The 23,463-nt window shown below is 52.6% G+C and overlaps 1 protein-coding gene across 1 annotated transcript in view; it reads left to right on the top strand.

Annotated features, from left to right (window-relative positions):
• The first annotated feature begins 7,266 nt into the window (after positions 1–7,266).
• The window catches only part of LOC119846149 (proline-rich protein 36-like), a 43,271-nt gene continuing 27,074 nt past the window's right edge, over positions 7,267–23,463 (top strand). Inside the window, exon 1 of the mRNA XM_038379407.2 lies at positions 7,267–7,569. The gene's annotated coding sequence lies outside the window, so the exon portion shown is untranslated. The remainder of the gene's footprint in view (positions 7,570–23,463) is intronic.

The following is a 23,463-nucleotide window of genomic DNA, read 5'->3' as shown; positions in this document are numbered from 1 at the left end:
AGCAAATTTCTCTTCCCCCATAGGTACTAACAAATGGCAATCTAGTCACCCCTTCAACTGCCTCCTTGTTAAATTAAATAGATTGAGCTTCTGGAGTCTATCACTAGTAGGCAGGTTTGCTAATCCTTCAGTCCAGATGTCCCCAAACTGGGGGGCATCTCCCTGGGGGTGTGTGGAGGGCCTTGGTCAGCTCCCATGAGGGAGCACCACCCAGCCCTGCCCCACCCCCAGCTCCCATCCCCATGTACGGCTCTGCACCGGCCAAGGGCCCACCTGCTGGCCCCCACTACAGCCTGGCTGCGACCCTGCTCCCGCCCCCAGCCTCAGCCGCTGGCCCTGGCTCCCTTCCCTGTCTGGGGCTGAGAGTGGAGCTGCGCCTGGCTGCTGCTGCTGCTCCTTTCCCATCCCCTTCCCATTCCCGGGTCCCCTTCCCCCTGTCCATGTCCCCCAGCTGCAGCCCCACTCCTGGCCCAGGCCCAGGGTGGGGGGCATGGACAGGAATAAGGAGGGGTGTGACCCTTAAAAGTTTGGAGATCACTGCTTTAGTCTTTCTCCTAGGTCATCTCTGAATCCTCCCCCATGACTCCACAACCAGCCTTCTCAAACTGCAGCAACCAGAACTGGCCATGTTATTCCAGCAGTGGTCACACGGGTGCCAAACAGAAGAATTGAATGTCCTTGCTATGGATCAATACTTCCTGTTTACACAGCGAAGGGATTGCACTAGCCCAAATAACAGGCTAAGCTACACAGGTGCATAGGGTTGCCAACTTTGGTTGGACAAATTCCTGAGGGTTTCATCACATGACATAATCTTTAATTAAAGATTAATCTTTAATTCCTGGAGACTCCAGGACAATCCTGGAGGGTAGGCAACCCTACAGGTACAACTGGGCCTATACTGCAGGGAGTTGTACCCCAGTTTCCAAAGGGATCGTAGTTAAATCAATATAGTGCTGCTTCTAGCTCTGCCTTTCTACTGGAGATGCTTGTGTCTGTATATTTAAGCAGGTTAAAGAACTAGAGTCCAAGTATGAGCCAGCACAGGTTTTAACTAACGAGTTCTAAGCCCCGTCTACACTAGGAGGGGCTCGCTGGTGCTATGGAGGTAGCTAGCTCATTGGCAAGGTGCTTGTACCCCATCAGTGAGCAAAACAGGCTGTATAGGCAACGGCACAAGTACTCTGGCATAGCTGTGTCTACACTAGGGCATTTGCTGGTCTAGAAACATCCCCCCCCACCCCCACCCCGACAATGCTATATGGGAATACATTCCTAAAAAAGACCTGGCTTAGGGCAGCGGCCCCCACGCTGCTTGCTGAGCAGCCCCTGGAGTAGGAACGCTCCCCCACAGAGGGGACGCATCAGTAGTGAGAGATGATGAACGTGTCATTCCTCACCCACACACCCACCCAGATGGAGAATGGAGCAGGCAGGACAGATGCACGGCTGGGGGGCACCCCAGTGCCCCTGTGATAGACGTGGTATAAGGACCTGCCAAGACTAGAGTCCTTCTCAGTGGGGCCTGAGCTAGGGTAGCTGGGGGTGGGATTAGACCCTTCCCCTCCCAGTGTGATCCTCTGGCCCCCTCTAGTGGTGGTGGGCCTGATGCAGCCCTGGCCAGTAAACCTGGCTCTTAACCCAGGCCCCAGAGGCTCACGTGTTAAGAGCCAGAGATCCTAGGTTCAACTCCTGAGGGGGCCCATGGCCCAGTTTAGGCCTGGGTGAGGGAGGGGAGGTGCCCCATGGCTTGGCCTAGGACGTTCCCAGGGAGTGGTATTCTGTTAGGAGGGAAGGATCCCACAGCCTAGCCTTTGCTTGTGGAGGTGACAGGGCCTTTTTGTACTACAGCTCCCCCCCTTTGCTTCTGCAATGATGATACACACCCCAACTGAACCCAGAAACCTCAGGGCTGAAGCCCAGGCCCTGCCCAAGGAGCTGAAGGAGGAGCTCCATTAGCTGGCTGTAGCAATAGGCTCTTACCCACTTGTGCAGACTAGCCACTGGGGCAGGAGTCACAACCCTCGCAGCCCCGCTGGTGGGTTGACAGCTCTGGGGCTGCCGCAGCCACTGCAGCTAGGGGGAAAGCCGGTCCTTTCATCCGAACGGGTTCAAACACACGGGTGCAGGGGGCGGATGAGCTGGTGGTTGCTTGAGTTGTGGCTGTTTTTAGAGATGCTCATTGTGTGGGGCTGGGGTTCCCAAAGGCTCAGTCAGCAGCAGCTCCCCAAGACTCCAGGGCATTTCCCCCACCCCCAGCATTGAGAACAACTGTACCAGGGCCTGGAGATGCCAGGGGTGTGTGTGTGTGTGTGCGCGCGCGTCACACTGCAAAACAATCGGGGAGCAGCAGAGTAGCAAAGCAGCCCCACCCCACCTCAGTAACGCCAATGTCAGCAGCATTGACAGCACCCCAGACCTCCAGCTAGAGCCGTGATGTGTACTTGAGGGCCCACAGTCACATTACAGCTTGAGCTACCAGTGCAGGGAGGGCCAGCTCCCACAGCAGGCCTGCTGCAGTGTGTGGATTTGCACATGGATGGGCTGCATGTCCGTGTGTGTGTGTACGTGTGTGACTCACCAAGCAGGCCTGCAGCGGGTGTGTGCACACGTGTGTGTTGCAGGATCTGACAGCAGGTGGGGCTGTCGCTTTACAAACCTAACCATGTGAGGGGCCCAATGATTCTGAATTCCAACTCCCCCCCCCCCCCCCACATACACACATACACCCCACACTCTCCCACTGGATCCCAGGGAGGCAAATCTGGACTGTTCTGCCTTGAGGGTGAGGCAGGGAGGGCTGTGCTGAGAGCCAGCACCTGGCTGCGGGCGGGGTGGCCGTCTGCGTGGTGACGGGGGGGGGGCCCACCGGCTGCCACCCAGCTCTCTGCAGCTGGCAGGAGGCTCAGTCAGAGGCGTCTCCAATAACATGCCCTGGACCCCAGCAGCACAGAGAGACTGAGAGTACCAGCCCCTGCCGGGCAGCTGGACAGGGACGGGCATGGGGGGGTGCATCTCCGGGGCTCCCCCTTGCTTGCCCTCCCTGCTCTCGGAGACAGTGGCCACATGGCCATGCAGTGTGCTTGGTCCCCAGCCCTGGCATCCGGGTGACTGCCTCTTGGGTGGGTGGAGGATGGAAGGGAAGAGGCAGTGGGGAAGGGATATGGGGCGGGAGAGAGGGAAACAAGCTATCAGGGGAAACCTTCCTAGCAGTGCAATCTCTGCCCTGGGGTGTGGATGGAATAGTCTCCCAAGGGAAGGGCTAGTGTGTGACCCCTGGGGTACAAGCTGGGCTGGAAGGAACTATCTCCTGTCTTACATGTTTAGTCCATGTGCTCTGGCAAACACAAGTCCAAGCATCAGGTGGGGGTGGGGGGGTGGGCACTGCTGAGTCCTAGGGTTGAGTAATTCTCTGGTGATGGTCATTGAATTGCTAATTGTCATTCACTTGGCTGCACAATGGCTGGTGATGGTTGTGTAGCATCCACCCAGCCATTCAGTCAAGTGCCTTGTTGTTTCTGGAGTGTTACCTTCTGGGCTATTCCCAGATTTGCAGTATATTTCATTAACACCATACAGCACAATCTCACAACTTTATGCACTTTAATGATATACATATTTCAGTAGAACACTGGGTTTCAGCAAATCATAACCTTTCCCATGATACCTTACATGGCCTGCTTTATATGAAATATAAAGAATATATACAAATGATGAATATGGGGCCTACAGAGCACAGCATGCCACTCCCCCGAGGTATAGAGCAGTGGCTCTCAAACTTTTGTACAGGTGACCTCCTTTCACATAGCAAGCCTCTGAGTGCGACCCCCCCATATAAATTAAAAACACTTTTTATATATTTAACACCATTATAAATGCTGGAGGCAAAGCGGGGTTTGGGGTGGAGGTTGTCAGATTGCAACCCACATGTAATAACCTCGTGACCTGCTGCGGGGTCCTGACCCCCAGTTTGGGAACCCCTGTTATAGAGTGTCACAGCTAGAAACTACAAGGCTTGGGACTTTTAAAAGGAGACTGGACAAAACATGCAGTAAGGATCAACCCTGCATTGGCAGGGAGATGGACTGAGCCAGGATGATCACAGAGCGCTTTCCCCTCGTAACTTCTATAATTCCATCCCTCTCTCCTGGGAGTGCAAATTCTGGTACTAAAGATCTGTGCCTGGATCCCATATTGCCTTGCACTGGGATTGGGAATAAGTGCCCTGTTGTGCAACTCCTCCTAGCAGGCCAGTGTAGAGCCTGCTGTTAGTACAGCTCTTTGCAGGTGTCCTTGTGTTTAGCTGAACCCTTGGACTCAGTCCCTGAGTGTAGCCCCAATAAACTGAGAACTAAACGGACATTACTACCTGCTGTGTGGATCCCAGTGCGCTTGTCCTGTGAATGTTTGGCATGCACCCGTGGCTATATTCATCTCATTGTGCTGGCAGTGCTACTTCCTTGGTGCGATGATGACATTACACTAAAATGAATCCTGAAAATAGGGCCCTGGCGTGATGGTCACTCTGTGCTGTTCATGTGAATCCTGCATTTTTGTATGCTATGTTGTTGTAGCCCTGTTGTTCCCAGGAAATTAGAGCGACAAGGTGTGTGAAGTAATATCTTTTATTGGAGCAACTTTTGCTGGTGAGAGAGAGAGAGACAAGCTTTGGAGCTTTCACCGAGTTTTTCCTGAAGAAGAGTTCTGTGAAAGCTCAAAATCTTGTCTCTCTCACCAACAGAAGCTGGTCCAATAAAAGATATCACCTCACCCACCTTTTTTCTCTAATGTGAATAGCCTCCCTCCAAAACTGGCAGAGGTGTTTGGAGGAGGGGGCGGAGGGAATGAGCAGTGGGCAGGTGGGGGAAGAGGTGGAGTGGGGGCGGAGGCTCGGGAGGGGGCGGAGTGGGGGTGGGGCCTCGGAAGGGCACCCATGGGCAAAACCAAAAGTCAGCACCAAGTCCACATTCAGCTCTACCGGTGCCCCTCAGTCCCAGCCTCCAGCCCCCTGCTGGCCCAGCTCTGGGCTCCTCTGGCACACTGCTTTGCCCATCCCTCAGCTCCTTGGGGGGTACCCCTGTCAGAGCTGGAGAAGCAGAGGCAGCTGATTGAAGGAGCAGCCTCCAGAACAGCGTGCGCAGCAGAGAAGGCTGGCTGGGGGCGGGGGGTGCATCCTGGGGTACATCCCATAATACTTCTGCCTGAGGTCTCCCATGTCCAGGGTGAGGCTCGAGCCTGTGACCTATAATCAGCCCCCTACTGCTTGAAATGGAGGGGCCTCGCCTACCTCCTGCTGCAGTTGCACAGAGCAACCACTGGGGGGGGACAACCTTGTGGGTAGGCCAGCTGTTCCATTCCGACACAGCTGGGGCTATTCAGAAACAAGGAGCGTAGGTAGGGACTGCTTGAGCAAGAGTGGGCAAAGCCAAGCCTAGCAGCCCAGACCCTGCTCTGGGGAAGCGGGGAGAAGTCCTACCATAGGATCCTGCCCACAGAAGCATCCCCTCAGCACCCTAGGCACTTCAGGACCCAGGGTTCACCCAGTTTATTTCCCCTGATTTCATAGAATCATAGAAGATTTGGGTTGGAAGGGACCTCAGGAAGTATCTAGTCCAACCTCCTGCTCAAAGCAGGACCAACCGCAACTAAATCATCCCAGCCAGGGCTTTGTCAAGCCAGGCCTTAAAAACCTCTAAGGAAGGAGATTCCACCACCTCCCTAGGTAACCCATTCCAGTGCTTCACCACCCTCCTCTCTTCGCAGACCCGCCCACTCCTGTTTCACCTTGTTTGCAGCCCCCAGGGAGATTGCACTCCCATCCTGCTGGCCCCACCGCAGGGCCCAGCTGGCAGGATGCCATGGGGCTGAGCCCTTACCAGGACAGCAATGGGCTGGTTCCCTTTCTAGAGCCCTAGCCCTACATAATGGGTGGTGGGTGGGGTGGGGGAGAGGGGCAGGCTGTCTCTCCAAAAAGTCCCCTGGAGGCTGGGGAGCAAGGAGAGACCAGTCCACAGGGCACGGGTTTGCAGCACAGTTGTAAACATACTGGACGATATGGGGCAATATTGAATGTTACAGGATCTACCACGCGATCCTGGATTTCCCACTTCCTCTGACACCAAAGTGTTAGAGAGAGAATGCATGACAGATAGACATATGGGTGAGTGTGGGGATGGATAGAGAGATATTTGCCGTGGTGCTGTAGCCATGTTGATCACAGGAGATGAGAAACAAGGTGGGGGAGGGAATATCTTTTATCAGATCAACTTCTGCTGGTGAAACAGACAAGCTGCACAGAGCTCTTCTTCAGATCTGGGAAAGGTCCTCTGAGCGTCACAGCTAAATGCAAGGTGGAACAGATTGTACAGCATAGGTAGGTAGCACATACCCGAAGGAGGGGTAGTTAAATAGGCAGACTGCAGACCAAATCCGGGCTGCCAGATGCTTCTGAACAGACCCTCAAATCTTATTTATCATTACTGCAGTGTGAAAAATGTTTCTCTGGAATCTGGTACTTGACAAAAAAATCATTGACTATCCCTGTTGTAAGAGACTATTCAAGGCAGTGTGGCCCATTAACCTCTCTGCAGTCATAAGACAAAAAGGGGGTGTCCGTGGGTTACAGTTTGTTGTGATAAGCCATAAAGGCAGAGTTATGAATGGACACTCCCAAGCTCCTCTTCTGAAGCTGGCCCAGGTTTCTCTTGAGGTGGAGGCCTCAGAGGTCAGAGGCAGAGCCATCACTCTGTGAAAAGAGACAAGGTGGGGGAGGGAATGTCTTTTGTTGGACCAACTTCTGTTGGTGAAGAAGCCCAGCTTTCCAGCCACACAGAGCTCTTCTGCTAACAAAACCAACCCGGCTACAGCATCAGACAGACCGAGGTGTGGGGGATAGAAAGATGGACCGATTTGTGCACAGGGGTGGCTAGACAAAGTGGCCTGTGGGGACAGACAGGCAGAGAGGTTTGTGGGTGTGGTGAGGGGATAGACAGGCAGACAGGCAGAGAGGTTTGTGGGTGTGTGGGGATAGACAGGCAGACAGAGAAGGGTGTGGTGGGGGGGATAGACAGGCAGACAGAGAGAGGTTTGTGGGTGCGTGGGGATAGACAGGCAGACAGAGAAGGGGGTGTGAGGGGATAGACAGGCAGACCGACTGTGGTGTGGGGACAGGATAGGGAGCCCCTTGCTCCCCCAGGAAGCCCTGGCAGTGAAAGGGTTACACGCCCGCTCCGGTCCATCGATGCAGTAACCAGCTGCCCGGCGCAGGGGCATAAAGCGGCAGCCCCCGCCGGCTGGCGAAGATAATTGACCAACCCCCAGGGGTGGGGAGCGGGTGACATCATCGCTTTAAACCCCGGCCTGCCCTGCCATTGGCTAACGAGCTAATTCAGCGGGGGGGGGGAGGCGTGTGTCCTCCCCGCCTGGTCCCCTCCTTGCCCAGTGGGGCGGGGGCGCGACTCGGCACCGCACGCCCGGCCCGGGAGCAGCCTCCGCCGCCGCTAGACAAAGCCGGGCTTGGAGGGGGGCCGCAGCAGGTGGCTAGAGGTGTTTCCCCGCGGATCGTAGCAGGTAACAGCCAGGCGGCCCCTTCCCTGCGGCCCCCCCCCCGCCAGTCTTGGGCTTTCTCTGCCCCCCCTATTCCCCAGCCTCTCTCTCTGCCCCCCCCCCCCCGCCGGGTTCCCGGCTGGAGCGGAGCTGCGGGGAAGGTTTGTTTTGATGGAGTCGGGTGTGAATGTTAATAGCCCAGCAGGTGCAAATCTCCCAGCTGGGCTTGGGGGGAGCTAGCGCCTTTGTTAACCGGGGCGATCTGACCCACCTCGCTCCCCCCCTCCCCGCGCTGTGTCTGGCTGGAGCTGGCCGTGGGTCGGTGGCGCCCTAAGGTGGGGCGAAAGGGCTCTAAGAGTCACCCACTGCTCCGAGCCCCTTTGGCAGTGGGGTCCTATATGTTTTACCCTCCCTGATGAGTACCACGAATGGCTCAGGGAGTCGTACCCCATGGATTCCTGACAGCTGCCTGAATTCCGGGGGATTTCCTAGGTCTCCTTGGGGCTGCTGCTCTGGCTATCAGAGGCGCCTGGGGTGGGAATGGGGTTTGCAATGGAGGCCCAATGTGTCTGGTTCACTAATGCAATGGGGGGAAGCGTGCTCCATCTGTGACTGTTTAAGGGTGTGAAGGCTGAGGGGATGGGCCTGGCAGTTTGGAGCCAGGCATAAAGCCGCACCCAAAGTGGCTCTGGTTTAGCCCCTCCTGGGGCTCTTTCCAGGAGAAAAGTGCATGAGCTTTAATTCAAGGGGTGAATTTTAAACTCCTCACCGCCAACCTCTGGCAGATGGGTGTGGAACCATGGCTAGGAAAGGTGCTTGGGAGAGCCATCCGGGGCCGACCCTCCTCGTGTGACCACAGCTCCCGCTAGCAAAAGTGTCCCAAGGAGAGACCAAAGCAACAGGCTTAAGCTAAATCTAAATCTAAATCAGATGCTCTATGAGGGTTGGCAGTGATGCAGGGTATGTCTACACAACAGCTGCACAGCTAGGGTGCTGCAGCTGGACTGCTGTGTTGTAGATGCTTCCTTCGTCGAGGGATGGGATTTTTCCATTGATGTAATTAACCCCCTTCCCCAAGAGGGGGTAGCTACATCTCCAGGGTGGCTAGGTTGACCTAACTACATAGCATAGGCTGCAAAACTTTTCCTAGCCCGGAGTGATGTACCTGGGTCCATCTCATTTTCAAGTGTAGACCAGGCCTTAAAATGACTGAGCATCCTCTGCCCCGCCCTGGCAGTGTGGTTGCAGTTCTACTGGTATAAAGGTGCCTTACGCCACATCTACGCCCCGAGCTTTACCAGTAGCACTTTTGCCAGCGTGACAATGATCCTGGAACGCATGTGTGCTTGGCTGGGGCTGTGCAACCTTGCTGTGGAAGGCTGTGTCCCCAAAAGACAGATCTGCCACATGGGGTAGGCATCCCAATGCATTTTGTAGGACTCTTTTTTGCTCTGCATTGTGGGATATCGGCTCTTCTCGTAGAATTTGTGGGAGCTTGGCGGGAGGGGGTCATATTCCCACAATTCTTAGTTCCATCCCATAATCTGTTTTCTTAATAATTTCCAGGGTGCCTCTATTGCATCCCATAACCTGTTCTTCCTCCCATTGGGTTCCAAACTCTGCACCCTCTCGCTGGATGCTGAACAGATCAGCTGCGTTCTCGTGTCTGTTTTAGAAATGGGGACCCAGACCCCCAAAGGCCTTTTGTCTCCTGGCTCCACACAGGCTCTGTGCCAGGAAACCTAATGTCCCGTATCTGTGGTACTTGGCCAAGCTACTTCCATAGGGGAGAGGGAATAAGCCAGACCAGCATCAGTGAATTTAAAACTGCAGCTGCACTAGGGGTTATGCTAATATGAGAGATATGAGATGACTTTAAAAAGTCACACATAAACACACTCACCCAACTGCCTAGTTACACAGTCCCGAGTGACCAAAACAAATCATCTGGTGAAGGCCCATGGGAACGCTCTTTAACTAAACTGGTTTAAATTAACACCTGAGAAGCACCATCTTTAACCTACCTCATGTAGCGGAGCCCTTGGTTAAAATTGTGCATTCACTGGGCTGAATACAGGGATAAGTAAATGCATCCGATGAAGTGAGCTGTAGCTCACGAAAGCTTATGCTCTAATAAATTTGTTAGTCTCTAAGGTGCCACAAGTACTCCTTTTCTTTTTGCGAATACAGACTAACACGGCTGCTACTCTGAAACCAGGGATAAGTGGGTGACAGTCTCTGGCCTGGTTAGGCGGGAGGGTTGTGTAGATGCTCCAATAGCCCCTTCTGGTCTTAAAATCGCTGTGTGGGCTGGCCAGGGCCGTAGGTAGTTGGATTAAATTAGAGAGGCAGCGAATCCTCGTCAGAAATTGACAAGATCATGACAAACCACTGTCTTAAGTATAGAAGGGGATTCACCCCCATGCTGTGGTCTCCAGTGTCTGGTCATTGCATTTGGGACAAACGCTCCTCTTTGCGGGGAGGGGAATTGCCTAACTCGTCTTGTTATGTGAATGCACAAGGGTCTTGGTATCTCTCTGCTGGGATGAGTATAAAATGCTCCACCCTGGATTCTGTCTGTGGATTAAATCCAGTTTATAAACTAAATGGCTGATCCATGAATAATTAGCTTATTGATTGGTTTAAGGGAGTAGCTGCCAGGTTGGAATGGGATTATTTAATTTCAACCCCACTGTGAGAGAGACTGAGGAAGGTCCTGTTTTGAGATATCTCTTCTCTTCTCCCCCCCCCCCACTCCACCCCACCCAGTGTCCCTTGATGCCAGGGAAGCTGTCATCTTGTAGGGCTCCTGATGTGAAGGCCTCTTGGGCAAGGCCTGTGTCTCTGAGCAGAGGCACCTGGGGAGCAAAAGGAGCTGGTGTCTCCAGCCCCCGCCCGACTGGTATATCCTGATCTGTCGGGCACATTCTGCCCCTGAGGGGGAGGGGGCGTTGGGAGCCCACAATAAATGCAGGAATGTCTGGCCCTGGGCCACTGGCCTCCGGACAGTCTGGCATTCTGGAACCTGCGGGACGGGCTGGGGATTAGGTGGGATCTAGCTGGTGGCAGCTGGGTGGGTGGGGAGGGGAGGGGTAGGGTAGCAGACAGCGCACGCGCGCGTGCACACACACACCCCTCACCCTTCACCCCAGGGCTAGGGGTCAGTCCAGATCAAGATTCAGCTCTTATAGAGATGTGTGTGGAAGCTTATCCACCATTGGTCAACTTCTATCCAACCTGTGGGTACACAGGGGGCTCCAAGGCTAGCATCTCTTCTCCTCCCCCACCTTCCATGCCGTCACTGCGTGGAGGAGGTGCCTAGAATACCATAGGCTGACACATTACCGCTCTTTCCCCCCTTGTCCTTGGTGGGGAGAGGGGGGTTTACCAGTTGCATAGGGCCAGAACTAAATATTTCCCAACATGGTCTAGGTCTTGAGATGCAGCCACTTCTGGGGATGGTGTGGCAGAATGTCTGGGTTCTATTGCCAGCACGTAGCTGGATGCAGGTGGGGGAGGGAGGGGCACAGAACCTCATGCTCTGCCTCCATGCCATCCCCTGGCATCTTAAGGCACTTGATGCTCTTCAGTGTTGTGGTTTCCAGCTATTTGCTGGGTCTAGAACTAGGGTTGTTGGTGGGGTGGGAATGATCCCCTCCGCCCCTCCAACCATAATAGGAACAACTTCATCCTATGATGACTATTGTATTGAGTGGGCCACACCTTGGGGTGCATCTGGGGTCCCCTTCCAAACCATCCTGCCAGAGGTGGAGATGAATGGGGTGGGCACTGACCCTTTCATTGCAGTGGGGTGAGGTTTTCCCCACCTGAAAGGGGAGCTGTGATCTAAAGAAGAAATTGCTGAGCTCCTTCCAGGTGCTGGCAGGACTTGTCTCTGCTGCATCTCTCTAGGGTGTGTCTACTGCACCTGCTCCCTATCGAAGTCCTTGCTGGGTCTGAGGCTTCCCCCAGCATGGCACAATGGCTGTACCTAAAGGATGACCAGATGTCCTGATTTTCATAGGAACAGTCCTGATATTTGGGGTTTTGACTTGTATAGGTGCCTATTCATCCCACCCACTGTCCTGAATTTTCACACTTGCTGTCTGGCCACCCTACTGCCTTGCCACGCTCTGGAGTGGCCAAGATGCCATGTCCCCAGTGTGTGCGGGAGAAGTGCCTGGCCCCCTAAACTCCACCGTGTGCTGTGCTGGATCTGAGTCTCTCTTGGTTCCCCCGATGTGTCAGAATTGGCATGCCTGATGCTGCTCAGAAATGGCCACGTGTGGGAGCAGAGCTGGGAGGCACTCTTGGCTGGCTCTAGAACCTGCCTGGCTGGCTTTTGAGTCTCTGTCCCAGCCACCCAGGTGAGGTGGTCACCAATCCTATCCCTATGTTCCACTTGCCCAGTCAGCTGCTTAGTGTAGACAGCAGCTGCTCCCATGCATACTCAGGCCCGGATTTAGGGTGACCCCCAGTGGTGATGCTAGTAGTGCAGGCTGGCAAACCTTTGGAAACCTCTGGGTCAGTCAGCCTCACTAGAGACTCGTATGGCCTAAAACTGCTTCCCCCCCCCAACTGGAAACCAGTGTCACAGGAGAAGGCAGCTGCTGCAGCCTGGGTTCTATCCCTGGCTTTGCCACTGGCTCACCCTGGGCAAATCTCTCCCCCTCTGTGCCTCAGTTGCCCACTTGCAAAAAGGGGGTGAATGACACTGACCTGCTTTGGGAGGTGCTCTGAAATCCACTGACAGAAAACACCAGGAGTCTGAGCATGTTCTGTGTGTCCTTGTATAGGGGGCTCACCACAGACAGAACAGAGCCCTGCTCTTAAGTGTGGGTGGGTGACTCCTGCCATGTGTTCAGCTGAGAAGCCCCGCCTCAGCTTTCAGAGCCCAAGCTGCAATTTCAAAGCACAGTCTATATCAGGAGTGGCCAAACGCTGATGCTCCAAGCCGCGTACAATAATCTTCAGAAGTCTTGCGGCTCTCGAACAGGGACAACCTGCTAAAGCCCTTAGACCAACTTCCCCCGTAGGGCAGAAGCCCCTAGTCACACCACCCTGCCACAGGACAGAAGCCCGAGCTCCCCCCGTACAGTCTGGTAGGCTGAGAATGGGGGCGGCCTCTGCATACCACACTTTAACTGTAAAAGAACCACATGTGGCTCATGAGCCCCGGTTTGGCCCCACCTAGTCTACACCGCTGTCTTTAGAGCACTGGCGCGAGCCCTGCTGGGCAGAGACTGACATGGGCTGGCTGGCTACGTCCTGCAGGCTCCAGAATGCAGTATAAACATACCCATAAAGGCCCCAGGGACCCTGGGGATCTTCTAGTCAGGCTTCTCTAACCCAGGCCACAGGCTTTCCCTGGCCTTTGAGGGGGCTGGAGCAGACCTAGAAAAATATCTGATCCTGATGTAAAAACTTGCAGTGAGGGTAGGTAGGCTGTTCAGGGGTTGATCCCCTGCCCTGCTAACTGCAGCTGTGATGGCTTCTCAGAGATCATTGATTGAGCACCTTTCCCCAGCAAGCCAGGTGCTTGGGCAAGGGGCTGTTCCCAGGGAGTTCAGTTGCGTATCCAGCACACAAAGCCAAGTGGGGGAGAGACAGCTCGGCTTTGTCACTGCAGTTATTTGAATAAACAAAACAATCTGGCAGGATATTTGCCTAGTCAAAGCTCCCAGGAGCATCTGCGAGATGCTGCTGAGGATCAGCAGGGAAATATTGACCCATGCCAGCATTTCTGGGATTCTCCCAGAGCTGGGAGTAGCAGGGTGGGGGATCTAGTGGGTTTAGGCTGGGGGCACCAGGATTCCTGGGTCCTCTGGGAGGCAAGTGGAGCCTAGTGGCTTGAAGTTGGGGGCAGCAAGATTCTTGGGTTCTCTGGGCAGGGAGCAGGGTCTAGTGGATTAGATCAGGGTGAGGCTGGAGAGCCAGGATTCTTGGGTTCTATTACTGGAGCGGGGGGTGGGTAGGGGGGGCAGAGTGCTACTATTGCTGTTTTCCCAGAACAAAGCACAAGCCAGGAATCTGTGGAGTGACTCCTAGGCTTTCCCCTGTGCTGTGCTTGTGACTCATGGCATCTGTGAGAGGGTAGAACTGTGACCCTCCCATTCTTAAACAGCAGGCACTTTGCTAATGGGGAATCATCGCCAATTGTTAGCAGTATAGGCCATGATACCTGGCTGTGCAGTTCAGATTCCAGACAACAGAGGTCACCGCTGCAGGGAACACTAGTCAGCTTGTAGGAATAGCGGGGGGGCTTTTGGGGCAGCAGCCTGAGCAGATGGATATGTGGGGCTGGCTCTATGACTAGGCTTCATGGCATTATGTGGGGGATGGATCGCTGCATGGGGAGCAGTGTCTGTCTGGCAGCAGCTGCCTGGCTCAGCTCCGATCCAGGGATGTTTTCTTCTGGTTGTTTCCACTTCTCAATGGATTTCCTCTCTCCCTTGCTAGCCCTCCCCCCCCCCCCAAGCTGGGGCCATTCTTATGCAAACAAGGGCTGGGATAGAGAACTCTTAAAGGGGCCATGCCCCCTTTATTCCAAGTGTGGAAGCAGGCGCTAAGCCTGGACTCTGCCTCTGTAATGCACTGGCCTAGAAAGCCTTCGGAAAGGGAAGAAATACACAGATCTTGTTTAATCCTCTCTAAATCTAGCTTTGGGGGGGAGCTCCCACTGCCCCAGCCTTTCCCAGCAGGGGGCGCTGTTGGGAGCAGGGCAGAAGCCCTATGCAACGGTCTCACAGCTGCTGTACATGAGGACAAAGTGGGAGTGGAGCCCTGGCACCCCAGTGAGGCCTGGTGTGAGCTGGATGAGGCGGCTCACTCCAGATCTGTGTTTGCACGTGGCCAGTCCAATAGCAGGTCTGTGTGCCCAAAGTGGGGTGTTTCAATGGGAATGCAGGCAGCTGTACCGAGCTGGATACCTTTTCCCCCAACCCACTCCAGACTGAAGTTGGATCCAAATCGCCGGGCGGAAGGGCTGGTGTCTGCCAATGCTTCAGCTGGGAGGGGGCAGCCCCTTCTCCCTGCCTGGAGAGGCTGAAGCATGTTGGCTGCAGATCTCTCTTCTCGGGGACTGGGATGGGGGTGGGGAGGGGAGTGGTGTCTGCTTTCTGCGAGACTTGAGTGAGGTCTGGGGTCACTGGCTGTGGGGGGAGATCCAGGATCCGGAAGAGGTGGTTACAATTGGGGTATTTGGGTGGTGGTGGGGGGATATATTGTGAATGAGTCCTATGTATAACTTCATAAACTGTAGCTGGTGGGGTGTAGTGGATCGAGCTGGGCAGCAGGACTCCTGTGTGTTGAGGTAGCTCGCAAGCTACCATTATGGAGCACGAGGGTGCTATGGGGACCAGGGCTGCATTGTGCTAGGTGCTGTACATAGAATGACGATGGCCTCTGCCCCAAAGAGCTTATAAGCGGAGATTGCAGGTGGATACAGTGAACAGACTGGAGGAGGGGGGTTAGCTCAAGCTCCCAGGGAAGATCTTGCCTCAGCAAATTTCTGAAAGCACCAGTTCCCATCCTCATGTGTAGGAGCTAGACTGGCAACGTGTTAGTAACAACAGGATTCTGACCTCTTTGGAAAGTCTCTGCCAGAAAAACACTGACTCGTTCAGTGGAGCTTCTGACCCATTTAAAGATCCTGTGATGGCCTGGCCTGGCCTGACCTGACCACGCTCCAACTTGAGCAGTTTCCATTCTGCCTCCCCAGTCTTCCCCTTCCTCGCCTTTCTCCACCTGCAGATGCAATAGTCTTCACTTCCTGTCTGAAACAGCATGGTGTTAAAAGCAGCCACAGCTGCGCTATGCACTAGAGCTGGCTGCATCTTGGGGGTTGCTTTATGTATCATTCTGTCCAAAAGCATTTTAGGCTGGAAGGCGCAGCAGAAAAGGAGCTACATGCTCAAGCCAAGCTGTGTCATAGGTCTGTTTGTGAAAGCGCCGCTTGGGGTTCCATGAACAGAATCCAGAACCACCTGTTCTGAAACTGCTGGCTGTTGAGCTAGAGGCGAATCACCCTTCAGTGGTCTCTACCATAGGGCTTAGGACCCATTGTTCTGAATCTATCCACTAATGGGCACACAGTGATGCACACACAGATTTTTCTAGTTCGTAGAAATGGAGGGTTGGAAGGGACCTCTGCTATCTAGTCTAGCCCCCTCTGCTGAGGCAGGACCAAGTAAACCTAGACCGTCCTTGACCGGTGTTCATTCAACCTGTTCTTAAAACCCTCCAGTGATGGGATTACGCAGCCTCCCCTTGGTCCCCTGTTCCAGTACTTCACTTCCTAGTTGTGAGGATAGTTTTTCCTAATATCTAAGCTACATCTCTCCCTTGCTGCTTATTAAGCTGGTTCCTTCTTGCCCTTCCCTCAGTAGACATGGAGAATAATTGATCACTGTCCTCTTTATAACAGCCCTTAACGTATTTGAATACTGTTATGAGTTCTTCCCTCTCTCAACCTTCTCTTCTCTAGACTAGACATATCCAGTTCTTTCAACCTTTCCTCATACAGCTTAGGTTTGCTAAAGCTTTTATAACACTTCTCCTACTCCCCCCCACCGCTCTCTTCTGGACTGTCTCCAGTTTGTTCACGTCTTAAAGTGGGACACCCAAAGCTGGACACAGTACTCCAGGTGAGGCCTCACCAGTGCTAAGTAGAGGGGGACAGTTACCTCCTGTTTACTATATGCAAAGTTTCTGTGGATGAACCCCAGAATATCCAGCTTCTTCACAGCCACATCATTGTTGGCTTGTGTCCAATTTGTGATCCGCTCTAACCCCGTGAACCTCATTGGCAGGACTGCTGCCAGCCTGTTCTTCCCCAGTTTGTAGCTGTGCTCTTGGTTTGGCCTCTCTAGGTGTAGTACTCTGCACTTATCTTTGTTGGCTTTCACTTGCTGAAGTCAGAGCATGCCAGGAATGCCCTGAGCATCCTTTCAAAGGACCCCTATAGAACCAGGAAGTCACAGTAGAGCATTAGCAGTACTAAAGTTAACTCTGCTTTTATAGTGCTTGTTATCAGTAGATCTCAAAGGGCTTTAAAAAGGTCAGTTGGTAGCCCAACTCTACAGATGGGGAAACTGAGGCATGAAGGGGCATGCTGTGACATCACCAGGGTACAATCTGAACTGATGGACAGCTGTGTCCCCTCAGTTCTCCAGCCTGGGGTGCCTTTTACACTGCTTCACTGAGAGAGCAGCCACTCCTGGTTTGCTCTCTCACAGCCTCTTGCATGTGCATTGCTTCCAGTTATACTGCATGTGGGCTCTAGCCAGCCACTCTTGAATTATGCTGCAGGGTAACACCAGCAAACTTCCAGTCCCAGGCTTCCCCAGAAATGTGCATCTTGCACTACCCAGCACCCTCCTGGACAACACAAGCTCATATAAAATTGGTTGTGTTGTCAATAAAAGGTGATGGGTGCAAATCCTGTTATCCCAAATGGACTTTCCCAAACACTCCAATCCAAACACGCTTGTTTAGATAAAACAATGAAACAAATGTATTAACTACAGAAAGAGTTTAAGTGATTACAAGTAATGAGGCATGAAAGTCAGAATTGGTTACAAGAAAATGAAAGCAAAACGCAACCAATGCCTAATTTAGACTTTGCTTAGAATTCTCTTAGCTTGTTCTCTCACTGCATGTTCCCAACTGTTTTACTAACTCAGTCTTTCAGACAGGATCCCTCCCACAGTCCAATGCTTTTTCCTTGTTCTTCAGATGGTGGTGAGGCCATGGGTAGAGATGGAGAGAGAATTTGGGGTGTTTGCTCTCCCTTCTTATACGTTTGTCTCTTCTTTCAGAATCCTCTCCAAGTCTGTGTGGACAGGACCCCCCTTCCCCCCACCCCGTGTTCCTTTGTCAAGATGTAGATTTTCACCCACATCCTTTTTCCTGCCAAAGAATGGCCATTTAGCCAGGTGATGAGTCCATTTGACTTTGTTGACAACTCGCTGAGGCATTGGATAGCCTTTTTTCCTCTGGGGAACTGTTTGTGAGTGGTCTTCAGATTTGGAATATGGCTTAATAACATCATACAGTAGAATCTTATAACTTTGCAAACAAAGTTGTCACACATTTCACCAGGACAATGATCATCAAATTGAATTTTCAAATGATACCTCACAGGGCCTACTCTGTACAAGATCTATCGTAGCTCTATAAAAGAGGGGTACAGACTTTTTCACACATGCCCAAAGTCATCCAGCAGGCCAGTGACAGAGCAAGGAATAGAACCCATGGCTTCTGGATATTGGTGCTCTAGGTAATACTGCTGATATAGTGTCACAGGCATGGAGTGTGCTGGTGTCAATGGGGTCTGAGCCAAACCCCTTGCAAACTGTGAAGTTCTGATCTGTCTGAAGTTGACCTGGTGGCATTTAGACCTGGGAGAGGAAGAATTCTCCATCTTGGAAGAGGCAGGACTGGGAATTCCTCTTGGGGAAGAAGAGTGTTTAACATTTTCTGCTCTCCCATATATCTACATAGATACAGATCTGTCCTGACTCCAGGGGCATGGTTCTGCCCTGGGTTGGCTGCCATTGAAGAGTGAAGTGATTAGTCTAGAAGTACCTACATGGGGAACAAACATTTGATACTGGGCTTTCAATCTAGCAGGCAAAGGTCTAACATGATCCAATGACTTGCAGCTGAAGCAAAACCAATTTAGACTGGAAATTGAGTGTATATTTTTAACTGTCAGGGTAATTAATTAGCCATTGGAACAATTTACTGTGGGTCGTGGTGGGATTCTCCATCACTCAGTGTTGAATAAAGACTAGCTCTATGAATGATTGTGGGGCAGTTCTCTGACCTGTGCTATACAGGAGGCTAGATTAAAGCAAGAAGGAACTATTATGATGATCTAATCTATGAATCTGATTCCAACCCTACCAGCTGGGGCTGTTCAGAGGGGAGATTAATGCTAATTGTATGGCACCCCAGCAGAGATCAGGGCCCTGCTGTGCCAGGCCCTGCACAAACACAATGAGAGAGGGTCCCTCCCCCAAAAGTTCACTATCCAAATAGGATGAAAAGTATTATCATCCACCCTGTCTTAAAAGTGGGGAAACCGAGGCACAGAGCTGCCGTGACTTGCCCAAGGTCACCCAGGCAGTCTGTGGCAGAGCTGGGATTTGAACCCTAATCTCCTGAAGCCCAGTGCCTCAGCCATGGCCCTGTCCTTTCTCTAGCTTGGTGCTGCTTTGCAAGTTCTGGATCTGAAGGGGATCTGCAGCTTTGGAGGTGGGGTGAAGAAATGGGGGCACAGCTAGCTGACACTGCTTAGCTTTCCCTGAAATCCGATCAGGCTTTTGGCGTGCCCCTGTTTGGCATGGCAGAGCGCTGTGTGTCTGAGCTGCCTCTAGCCCTTCCGCAGAGCCTTAAAGATGCTGATTGCTGCATCTAATGAGGAGTTAATCGCTAGCAACCTCCCTGTGTCTTTCAACCCCAGGGAGCGGGAAATAAACAAAGAGGGCAGCTGCCATCTTGAGGAGTGGGGTGAGGGGAGCTTGAGGAGCAGAATGGCTGGTGCTCAGAGCTGTAAGGCAGGGCCTGGACTCGCTAAGGAAGCGGGCTAGACCCATGGGCAGGGAAGCTGCCATCTCCGCTTGCAGGAACTAGCCTCTGTGAACTCTGGCTGATGGTGTGTTTCGAGCTTGGAGCAGGGGCAGTAGGCCTGAACATGACCTGCGGGATGCTTGTCTCCCTGTTTTAAATGGGCCGGGGTGGGCGGGGCTGCTTTATAAAGCAAATCTCCAGACTCCTGAAACTGACGAAACAGATGCCCCCCGGCTAAATGTAGCTTTTGCTTCTGGCGTGAGTCCTCCTGCCACGGTGGCTCGGAAATGGCTCAGCTGTGGCAGGCTTAGCACTCAGCAAAGAGCCCCAGGGAGCTGGCCCAGACCTCAGTGTGGGCTGGTGGGCGAGAATCTGCCCCCTTCAATCAAACCTTGCCTGGATCTCAGTGTGGCTTATTGCCACTTTTCTTCCTGTCCATGGGGAAAGCAGTGGGCCTTCTGCCCTCTGGGTCCAGCTGGGGAGGGAGTGACTGGTGGGCAGAGGGGGACTGTCCAGCTGGTGCAGCCCCCTCCGCAGAGTCCTCCGGGTCTGATTAACTGAGCTGGTTAAGGGGCCCCATTGTTAGACATATGGTGCCTCCCAGCACTGAGTTGCAGAGAGGAGCAGGCTGGGCTAGCAGCGTCTGGTGTCTATTGACTTGCTCCCAGCCAGGCCGCAGTGGAGCCAGATCTGTTTTCAGAGTGGGACCAGCATAGGCCAGTGAGGAGAGGAACAGGCCTGGAAGCTGGGACTCCTTGGTTCTACGCCCAGCTCTGGGAGGGGAGTGGGGTCTATTGGCTAGAGCATGGGGGAAGGGGGCAGGGCTAGGAGTCCAGACTCTGCGGTTCTGAGTGGGGTTTGACCACTGCTCCTGCTGTAGGGCCTTGGGCCAAGTTGCTTCGTCTTTCTGTGCCTCCATTTCCCCAGCTGTGGTTACACAGGGCTTATCTCTGCCAGGGCTTTGAGATCTAGGGCTGAAAAGGCCCTACAGGTTGGAGACTGAGTTCAGAGGACAAGGGACCTGCTACTGCTACCAGCCATAGGAGAGCTGTTCTGGCTCTAGTAGCAGGAGCTTGTGGACTGATTCTCCTCCTGGCTTTGCAGGAGTGGCTGGGGCAGGCTACTCCCAAGGAATCTCCTCTTCTCTCTTTCCACCCAGTCCCTGTGGCTCTTCCTGTGGTGCTGTGTGTGTGTGTGTGTGTGTGTGTGTGTGTGTGTGTGTGTATGTATGTACAGCTTGTGGTTCATGAGCTCTCCCACCCCACTGCATCATGGCTACTTGCAACTTCATGGCATCAGCAGGGCGAGAACTCTCCCCCTCCTGCTCCTAAAGCCATGCCCAGCCCACTTGGGCTGAAGGAGGTCTCCATCAGCAGTGCAGGGCGTGTGGCACACAATCAACCAGTCCCCATTATAGCCAGTAGAGGGCAGTGTTGCACATAGCCCTGTGTTTGGCTTCTGCATAAGCCATGGCTCCAACCCCCTAGTTCCATAGGATGGTGGGGTCTCCTCCAGGGTAGGGTAAGGCATGGCTGGGGGGGAGGAGACAGGAAGACTTCGTTCTCACTAGGAACAGCCTCTCTGGGTGGCCCTTGGCATCAGGCTGCTGAGCCAGCACAGGGGGCATGTGAGGCTGCTCTGTGGCTTGGGGATGGGGTTTATGTAATGTTTAATTAGTGACATAATTGTGCCTCTGACCAGCACTGGCCTGGAGCCCTTCCCAGACTCTGCTCCTTCCTCTGACACAAAGGCAGAGACCCCTCTCCTGGATGAGGATGTGTGGACCCCCCACATGCTCATTCAGGCTGACTCTGAGGTCCCTGTGCTGGCAGAATGGGCTCTTGGCTCTGATCTGTCACTGTGTGTGACACAGCTACATAGACTGGGGCTGCTGAGAGCAGAGAGTCTTCGAGAGCCCAGTAGCAGAGAGGATGCACAGTGCAATGGTTGGAGCACTAGCCTGGGACTCAGAAGACCTGGCCTGACATGCCAGATCTGCCACAGCCTTCCTGTGTCACCTTGGGGGAGCCCTTCAGTGCCTCAGTTTCCCCACTAGTACTATGGAGATAATAACCCTTTAGTGTAAGGGTAAATACCTTCCAGATTGAGACACTCAGGTACAGTATCAGAGTAGCAGCCGTGTTAGTCTGTATTCGCAAAAAGAAAAGGAGTACTTGTGGCACCTTAGAGACTAACAAATGTATTAGAGCATAAGCTTTCGTGAGCTACAGCTCACTTCATCGGATGCATTTGGTGGAAAAAACAGAGGAGAGATTTATATACACACACACAGAGAACATGAAACAATGGGTTTATCATACACACTGTAAGGAGAGTGATCACTTAAGATAAGCCATCACCCGCAGCAGGGGGGGGAAAGGAGGAAAACCTTTCATGGTGACAAGCAAGGTAGGCTAATTCCAGCAGTTAACAAGAATATCAGAGGAACAGTGGGGGATGGGGTGGGAGGGAGAAATACCATGGGGAAATAGTTTTACTTTGTGTAATGACTCATCCATTCCCAGTCTCTATTCAAGCCTAAGTTAATTGTATCCAGTTTGCAAATTAATTCCAATTCAGCAGTCTCTCATTGGAGTCTGTTTTTGAAGCTTTTTTGTTGAAGTATAGCCACTCTAAGATCTGTGATCGAGTGACCAGAGAGATTGAAGTGTTCTCCAACTGGTTTTTGAATGTTATAATTCTTGACGTCTGATTTGTGTCCATTCATTCTTTTACGTAGAGACTGTCCAGTTTGGCCAATGTACATGGCAGAGGGGCATTGCTGGCACATGATGGCATATATCACATTGGTAGATGCGCAGGTGAACGAGCCTCTGATATCAGAGTAGCAGCCGTGTTAGTCTGTATTCGCAAAAAGAAAATTTGTGAGCCTCTGATAGTGTGGCTGATGTGATTAGGCCCTATGATGGCATCCCCTGAATAGATATGTGGACACAGTTGGCAACGGGCTTTGTTGCAAGGATAGGTTCCTGGGTTAGTGGTTCTGTTGTGTGGTGTGTGGTTGCTGGTGAGTATTTGCTTCAGATTGGGGGGCTGTCTGTAAGCAAGGACTGGTCTGTCTCCCCAGATCTGTGAGAGTGATGGCTCGTCCTTCAGGATAGGTTGTAGATCCTTGATGATGCGTTGGAGAGGTTTTAGTTGGGGGCTGAAGGTGATGGCTAATGGCGTTCTGTTATTTTCTTTGTTGGGCCTGTCCTGTAGTAGGTGACTTCTGGGTACTCTTCTGGCTCTGTCAATCTGTTTCTTCACTTCAGCAGGTGGGTATTGTAGTTGTAGGAATGCATGATAGAGATCTTGTAGGTGTTTGTCTCTGTCTGGGGGTTGGAGCAAATGCGGTTATATCGTAGCGCTTGGCTGTAGACAATGGATCGAGTGGTATGATCTGGATGAAAGCTAGAGGCATGTAGGTAGGAATAGTGGTCAGTAGGTTTCCGATATAGGGTGGTGTTTATGTGACCATTGCTTATTAGCACCGTAGTGTCCAGGAAGTGTATCTCTTGTGTGGACTGGTCCAGGCTGAGGTTGATGGTGGGATGGAAATTGTTGAAATCATGGTGGAATATCAGGTACAGTAGTAAAATAAATCCCAGAGCTACCTAGAGATTAGGAATTGCGCTGCTTTAACTATATATTTTATGCTTAGACAAAGCCCTAGGATGGATGCAGTTATATCTGTTTAGAGGTGCTTCTACTGATACAAAAAGAAAAGGAGTACTTGTGGCACCTTAGAGACTAACAAATTTATTAGAGCATAAGCTTTCGTGAGCTACAGCTCACTGATACAGTTATACCTGTACAGGAAGGTGAGTAAACCACATTGGAACAATAACCCCTAGCGTTTTTCATCAGTAGGTCTCCTTTGTGAAATGCTTTGGGGTCAGTGTCACTAGACCCATTTTACAGGTGGGGAAACTGAGGAACACAGGTGACTTGGCTGAGGTCGCCAATTGGGGAATAGAACCCAGGACTCGGGTCCCAGTGCAGTGCTGTAGCCACTAGGCAGCGCTAACATCTTTATACCAGTATAACTGTCAACATTAGGGGTTGTACTGATATAAATGTTAAAAATCACCCAGCCTCAACCCACATAGTTATCAGTACAAAAACTGGCTAGAGCAGGCCGAGCTCTTTTCAATGGGCAGCAGATTAGAGCAAGAGCCAGCAGCATGTATCTGCAATAATTTAAAAAGCCACCTGTTTTTGGCCTGCTGAGGCATCTCCTGAGTAGGTGGGGAGAGCTGCTTCTTGGAGGTTTAGAAAATATCGGAGTTTCTTGCAGTTGGCAAAGGAAGCTAAGAACTCTCTTCTCCCCTTCAGGCCACT

The sequence above is a fragment of the Dermochelys coriacea genome, chromosome 20, assembly GCF_009764565.3.
Source record: "Dermochelys coriacea isolate rDerCor1 chromosome 20, rDerCor1.pri.v4, whole genome shotgun sequence".
Lineage (NCBI taxonomy): Eukaryota > Metazoa > Chordata > Testudines > Dermochelyidae > Dermochelys > Dermochelys coriacea.
The sequence above is the reverse complement of the archived record's forward strand: the minus strand, read 5'-3'. Positions and strand labels throughout refer to the sequence as shown.